The sequence below is a fragment of the Pogoniulus pusillus genome, chromosome 35, assembly GCF_015220805.1.
Source record: "Pogoniulus pusillus isolate bPogPus1 chromosome 35, bPogPus1.pri, whole genome shotgun sequence".
Classification (NCBI taxonomy): Eukaryota; Metazoa; Chordata; class Aves; order Piciformes; family Lybiidae; genus Pogoniulus; species Pogoniulus pusillus.
The window spans coordinates 6,420,590-6,428,439 of NC_087298.1; the positions used below are offsets into that span (position 1 = coordinate 6,420,590).

General features: G+C 46.2%; 1 long non-coding RNA gene across 1 annotated transcript in view; it reads left to right on the forward strand.

Moving 5' to 3' along the window:
- Positions 1 to 6,501, forward strand: part of LOC135190164 (uncharacterized) — a 44,094-nt gene extending 37,593 nt beyond the window's left edge. The window contains exon 3 of the long non-coding RNA XR_010308437.1: positions 6,378 to 6,501. This is a non-coding gene — a long non-coding RNA (uncharacterized LOC135190164). The remainder of the gene's footprint in view (positions 1 to 6,377) is intronic.
- The last annotated feature ends 1,349 nt before the right edge of the window (positions 6,502 to 7,850 follow it).

Sequence of the window (7,850 nt, forward strand, 5' to 3'; positions counted from 1 at the left end):
GGATTGCTTTTTAGTTTGGAAACTGCTCATTATATCTATATATTAAAATAAACCTGGATGCTATAAAAACTACTGGACCTGAGCTGGACCCAGACACCTCTGAAAATGAGTAAAATTCAAGTCTATGGTTTCAGTTTTGAAATGAGAGTGTATGGATGGGGTCCTGAATCTTCCCATCCTTGTAACATATGGTGTTGTCCAAAAATAAACCCCTCAAGTTACTTGGAAAAGAATTAGTAAGTATATCACAAGATGTTGTGCAGAGCTGCTTTTTGTGTGTATTTCTTCTAGCATCTTTGGCTGTGTGGAAGCCACATGGGTACAATTCACTTTCAAATAAGCCTGCCTGCTAACCATATAGAAACCAGCAGAGCCTGGGTACAGATGCACACTGCTCTAAGTTGGCTTCTCTGGTAGGGAACAGATGTGCTCTTCCTAGGTTATTTAAATATCCAGTGTTGCTCTGCTGCCTGTAGTCCTGGTGTGGTTACTTTACCTACAGCCCTGGCATGGTTATCTTACACTGTTCCTTCTCTGAAATGCTGAGTGGTGCTGTGCCCTCTCACAACAAGATCAGTGTGAACTGATAGGTATATTCTTTTCATCAGGGTAACTAATTTAGTATCTCAGTGGAGCAGTTCAAGAAGGGCTTTGCTAGGAAAAGAGAAGGTGGAAGTTTGCTGTTCCCACCTGCATCACCTTATGTGTGGGGTTTTGGTTACATTTGGCTGCCTGTAATTCCCAAAGGCTGGCACAGATTTGTGCCAGGGATCCTGCCTTCGTTTATAGAAAACTTCAGAAAGCTGATGCCAGAGAAGGACCTGTCCACAAATTTTCTTCTTGCATTTGGGGTCCTCAACTGAGGACCCTTCCTTTCTGTGGGATCATGCTCACAGCAAACAAGCTGAGAGCTGCTTCCTTGAGAGTTATTGGTCTCAAGAGATTCCCTCTCATGAGGGCATTTGGGAACATCTCTCCTTTCTCTGGGGCTTGCATGCAGAGCTTTAGGGATGTAGCAAGCCAACACATACCCTGAGGGTCCTAAGCTCATCCTGGCTCCTGCCATGATGAGAATATTGCCTCAAGTGGTGTGCTGGCTGCTCTGGAATCCAATGTCAGCAATATGAACTGTCAACATCCTGGTAAATCTCAAACTCAAACGGCAACTTTCATTTTGCCGCTAATTGTTTGGAGTTCTTTGAACTCACGTCTGTGGATGGCACTTAAAACTGCCTCTGCCTGGTACACCTCATAAACAGATGGAGCGTTTGTTGACGTTTCTGTGACAGCTTGAAAACTTGTCTCCTACCTCTGAGCTGAGCCCTTTCTGCCTTGTCCTCCATCTGCCATCTCATTTTAAAACTAGCAGAACAACTCGAGTGAAGCAGTTCCGACTTTTTCCATCTGTGCACAGTTAATTAAGAGGGTAATGAGAGCTCCGAATGAACAAGCCCTGCATTAATTCAAGCTATGATTAAGGGAAACATCCAAAAATGAAAAATATATATGTGCCTACGTACATACATTTAAAAAAAGCCCGAGTCCCTTTTGTCTGTCCCTGTGCTTGGCAGCATTATGCCTAAGGATGATTAAAGAAACCTAGGAAGGATGACTATGGAAAACCGAGTCTGTATTCTGAACATGAAATCTGTACCAAAGCAGCTCAAAGGTGTAGGAACTTGAAGCTGAGGATCTGAATGTTGAGGTCTCTTCTTGTAAGACCTATGTGGGAGATAGCTGCTTGATAATGGAGAAGAAACTTGTTTGCTGTGGCCGTGGGCCTGAAAGGTGAGCTACAGAACCGAAGGCATGGAGAGATGAGCGAGCCAGAGAGTTGTCCCGACTGGAATGGGTTTAAACTGTGTGGCGCTCTGTGGTATTTGCTTTTGCAGCCATCACTCTGCATGTTTTCAGCCAGGCAATATGTGATCACTTGAATCTACCTTGGGAAATTTTACAACAAGCCAAGGCTGCCTTGGCAGTTACTCAATTAGCAATTGTAGCTTAGGCTGTAAAAGGGGGAATATATCCTAATTTTGCTCTATCTGAAGTGGCATCAAGAAGCCCAGCCAGGGAGCCAGGAGTATGAATTGTGTGGGGAGTGAAGTAATCTCCACTCCTGCAGTTTGCAATCAGGAGGAGCTCAGTGGCTGTGGAAGGATGAGGCTGTGATAAAGCAGGAGATGACAGAGGCAAGAAAAGAGGGCATGGAGACTTCAGGGTGAAAAAGAGATGGTCATAGAGTAAAGCAGCAGCCAATGAAGACCTCTTGGTCTTGTCCTCTGCTTTGTGGCTTGCTCTGGTTTTACAGCTTGAATTTTGTTTTGCTAGGAGTGGAAAAATGAGTGGCACTGAAGAGACTGAGTGAGTTCCTGTTTAGGTGTGTTTTTTTTTTCCTTTCTTGGTTTCTTACAGCAGCAGGAAACACAGAAAATATTTCTAAACAAAGCCTGAAATTGGCTGTTTGCATTTTGCCTGTGAAATTTCCTGCAGCTCACAAATTGGGCTCTTGTCCCTTCACTGCCAGGGGAGGCAGAGGCACTAGCAGCAGCTCAGCAGAAGTCTCCAATGCAGCCAGCAGAAAGGGCTCAGTTTCACCTGCTAGAGGCTTTAGTAATTTAAAGAGGAAAAAAAAGTTTTCCATGGCTCCTGATGCTCGCTCATTGTGCAGCCTCTTGCCTGACAGATGCCTCTGAGGATAACCCTCTAAAGGCTGCCCTGTGTGCTTGCCTGCCACGGGAGGGTTTGCACAGCAGCCTTGGGAGCTGGGAGGTTTGAAGAGCTGATGGCATTTACACATGGATCCCGAGGAGACAGCCGCAGCCTAGTGTCCCAGACGGGATGATTACACGGAGGGATGAAGGGTAGGATGTAAGCCATCAAAATGTGTTCGTTCTTACTTCTGAAGGATTTCCAGAGCGCTGTAGAAAATGGGGCTGGAAGGGAAATCAAGATACAATCCCCTGCCCCAAAGGGACATCAAAATTGTCACTCCTGTCAGGCATTTGTCTAATCTGCACTCAAAACCTCCCAGAGTGGGGATTTCACACCCTCCTGGGCCACCTTTTCTGGTGTTTAACTACCCTTGCTGTTAGAAAGTTTATCTTAATGTCTTGTCTGAATCTCCCTGGCTGTAATTTAAGTCCATTACTCCTTGTTCGATGTGACTCAGAGACCAAATTTATTCCTCTTCCTGCACAACTGTTTCTGAAAACGATATCTTCCAAAAGATAGGTGCAGGGTTCAGCCTGCGAGGAAGAGCAGAGACACAAACAGTTGGGCCAGAGTACACTGCTGACACTCCTGTGTGTGAGGACTCTCCTCCTTCCATACTTGCACTCCTACATCAGAGCTAGGCTGACTTTTGCACCACCTTGGTGAGGCTGACTGACACTGCAAAACCAGAACTGGGAAGTGAATTGCCCAGAGAAGTGAGATGTCAGCCCAGGGCTATGTTATGAAGGGGAAATTAATTAGTGCAAGGTGGTATTTTTCCCCAAAATTTAATACTGTTTATTAATTTTTATATTCAGATCTTTCACCACCCCTGACCTCTAATTTTAACAATAACCAGTTTTTCACACTGTCATAGAATCATAGAATCAACCAGGTTAGAAGAGGCCTCCAAGATCATCCAGTCCAACCTAGCACCCAGCCCTCTCCAGTCAACCAGACCATGGCACTAAGTGCCTCATCCAGGCTTGGCTTCAACACCTACAGGAATGGTGACTCCACCTCCCTGGGCAGCCCATTCCAATGCCAATCACTCTCTCTGCCAACAACTTCCTCCTAACATCCAGCCTAGACCTCCCCTGCCACAGCTTGAGACTGTGTCCCCTTCTTCTGTTGCTGGTTGCCTGGCAGAAGAGACCAATCCCAGCTGGCTGCAACCTCCCTTCAGGTAGTTGTAGACAGCAATGAGCTCTGCCCTGAGCCTCTTCTTCAGGCTGCACACCCCCAGCTCCCTCAGCCTCTCCTCATAGGGTTTGTGTTCCAGGCCTTTCACCATCTTTGTTACACAGTACATGCGATGGGGACAGGCTTTTTAGCAGGGTTCATTGTGACAGGACAAGGGGTGATGGTTTTAAACTAAAAGAGCGAGCTTTAGACTGGATTGAAGGAAGACATTTTGGACACAGGGTGGTGAGAGACTGGACCAGGCTGCCCAGAGAGGTGGAAGATGCTAAATCCCTGGAAATATTCGAGGTCAGGTTGGATGGGGCTCTGAGCAACCTGCTCTATTTGTGGATGTTCCTGTTGACTGCAAGGAGTTGGACTAAATGATCTTTCAAAGTCCCTCCAAGCCAGAGCAACCTATGATTACATATCTATACTGCCTGCCATGTGTCTTGAGTTTTCCAGGCTGGTCTTTGGGAGCTCCTGACAGTTAGGACTATTTACAGTGAGACCTTCAGCAGTTGCCTCAGAGAACACTGACCTGCTTTCTGCTGGTACCCAGAGCTGTCACCTTACCCTAGTGACCTAAACACCATTTCTGAGAAGATGCCAAATGCAAGAGTAGCCTGAGCTAGCTGCATGTATGCAAACTGAATTCCTAGTCTGTGCCTTTGTTGTACAAGCCTTCAATGACAAGTCTCTTCTAGGACGACAGACTGAAAGAGTTGGGACTCTTCAGTCTGGAGAAGAGTAGGCTCTGAGGTGACCTTATTGTGTCCTTCCAGTCTCTGAAGGGGGCCTACAAAAAAGCTGGGAAGGGACTTCTTTAGGCTCTCAGGGAATGACAGGACTAGGGGGAATGGAGCAAAGCTGGAGGTAGGGAGATTCAGACTGGATGTGAGGAGGAAATTCTTCACCATGAGAGTGGTGAGAGCCTGGAATGGGTTGCCCAGGAGGGTGGTTGAGGCCCCATCCCTGGAGGTGTTTAGGGCCAGGCTGGCTGAGGCTGTGTGCAGCCTGCTCTAGGGTAGGGTGTCCCTGGCCATGGCAGGGGAGTTGGAGCTGGGTGATTCTCGTGGTCCCTTCCAACCCTGCCTGATTCTATGTTTCTATAATAACACTGCATAATTGCATCGTGATCGCTGTGTGTGCACTTAGACCACACACGTGCATCATGTAGGCCAAGTAATGGAAATATCATAGCTCTACCAAGAAGTCCTAGACAAAAATCTCTGCTTAGGCAGATCTCACCCAGGAAAGTGTGATGAGCCTGTCCTGCCTCAGGAGGTTTATAAACACACAGTTACAAGTAAACACTGTTCCAAACACAGCTAATTGCAGGGGTGCCTGAACTCCCAATACATGAGACAATCTGTCCCACTGATCAGGGCTTCACTCAGACTTCAATTAGTCTAATTTAATGGAAAATAAATTGTTCTAAATGGATTTCTTCTTCCACTTCAGCATGTGCCCTGCTCTGTGATCTAAACCTCTACCACAAACTGCTCCAGTGAAACATCCCAGCTGAGTTTTCAACACCTGAGTTATATCTTCCGTAAGGTTTCTGCTTAATCTTCAAACTTTTGGAGGGTTGATTTTTTTTGGTTTGTTTTTTTTCTTCTCTTTCTCTCATTGCATTCGAGCAATAAACTGAACTAACAGGTTTTGCTCAGATCTGAAGAAAATCAAGTTAAAGTAAAATCACAGCATCAACCAAGCTGGAAGTGACCTCCATGACCATCCAGTCCATCCCATCACCCAGCCCTATCCAGTCATCTAGACCATGGCACTAAGTGCCTCATCCAGGCTTTGCTTGAATGCTTCCAGGGATGGTGACTCCACCACCTCCCTGGGCAGCCCGTTCCAATGCCAATCACTCTCTCTGACAAGAGCTTCCTCCTAACATCCAGCCTAGACCTGCCCTGGCACAACTTGAGACTGTGTCCCCTTCTTCTGTTGCTGGTTGCCTGGCAAAAGGGACCAACCCCCAGCTGGCTGCAACCTCCCTTCAGGTAGTTGTAGACAGCAATGAGCTCTGCCCTGAGCCTCTTCTTCTGCAGGCTGCACACCCCCAGCTCCCTCAGCCTCTCCTCATAGGGTTTGTGTTCCAGGCCTTCCACCAGCTTCATCGCCCTTCTCTGGGCACCTTCCAGCACCTCAACATCTCTCTTGAGTTTCTTCTCTAGGCTGGGACTCTGTTACAATTTTAAAAGCAAACAAATAAATAAATAATCCACACACACACCTTTGTACCAACTGAGTCTGAAACTCCTTGAAATAAGGACTAGTAATGGAAGTGCTGACAGCATCTTAACTAGAGCAGCGTGAAAGGAGTGATATAATAGTTTATTTCAGGTAATGCCATGGTGATTTTTAATTTACATAATGTCAAAAATGCAATATGTGAACTTTCTGAAAGCAAAAAAAAAAACCAGAAGTGGTGATAAAAACATCTATTTATTCCTCCTGCCTCCTTGCAGAAATGAAAGAATGAACAAAGCCACAAGGAAAAACCTCAAGGCCGTGGTATTTGCATGAAGCATGCTACACATAATGTACCCTGGAAGAGTTTGAAAGAGAAGCTGACCCTGTATACTTTTGTCTCAAACCATTTGCTGGTTTAATAGCTTAACATTTGCAAAATGATTGTTTAAATTCTTTTTTCCTTCCTAGCATTTCAATAGGACTGGTACATAGTGAATGTGAGTGATCTGTGGAAGACTTCCAGGACCCCAAAGTCAATTCTCTAACTGTGGGGCATGTCCCAGCTGTGGGTGCCCAGCATGTTGCAAATGGAGAGGACTGTGGGGTCTGAGAGCTCTGCTAGACTCATAGAATTGTCAGGGCTGGAAAGGACCTCAAGGATCATTTCATTCCAATGCCCCTGCCATGGGCAAGGACACTTCACACTGGATCAGGCTGCTCAGAGCCCCACCCAGCCTAGCCTTAAAGATCTCCAGGGATGGGTCTTCCACCACCTCCTTATGCTAGTATACAGGGTAGTGGTTTGGAATTAAGAGCAAGCTTGAGGGTTTATAGATTTGGGGGATTGCTGTAGGGATCAAAGGGAAGCCAGATATCTGCTTTTTTGAGGATACATGCTCACTCCTGGATCAAGGCATGGAATTGTTGAAAGGGACCTTCAAAGGTCATCCAGTCCAACTCCCTCTTCACTCAGCAAGGGCATCCTCAGCTAGATCAGGTTGCCCAGAACCCTGTCAAGCCTCACCTTGAATGTCTTCAGGGATGGGCCATCAACTGAGTAACCTGTTCCAGTGTTCCACTACCCTCATGGTAAAGAGCTTGTTCCTAACATCCAACTGATGTCCTTCAGTTCCCAGATGTACAAGCGTTGCTAGAGTGAGTGGCAAGGGGACATATAACCTGCTTTCTTGCCCCACTCCCTTAAGTCAATGGCTCTTTGGAGGACCTCAGCTACCCTGATCACAGCCTTATTCTGAGGTGATCCTGGAGGTTAGTAATAAGCCTGATATCCATCTCAGACTTTGAAATAACTGCACTGGAGTTACTAAAAGGTTGCTGGGAACAGGGAAGGACCAGCCAGCTCTCTCCTGAAGTCATTAAACAGCTGTTCTAAAGAACATTTACTGCTCAAAGAAATGCCACAGTAACACTTCACCCATTATTCTAGGAAAAAAATGCAGTTGGTATAAGCAGTCCACTGAAATCTCAGTTCAGAGTTCCTAGTACTGAACCAGTTTATGTATCTTGACAGAACAAGGGGACACAGTCTCAAGCTGCACCAGGGCACTGTTTCTTCACAGAAACAGTGATTGGAATTGGAATGGACTGTCTGGGAAGGTGGTGGAGTCACCATCCCTGGAGATGTTTAAAAGGAGGCTGCATGAGGCACTTAGTGCCATGGTTTGGTTAATTAGAAGGGTTAGGTGATAGGTTGGACTCAATGATCTCAGAGGTCTTTTCCAACCTGG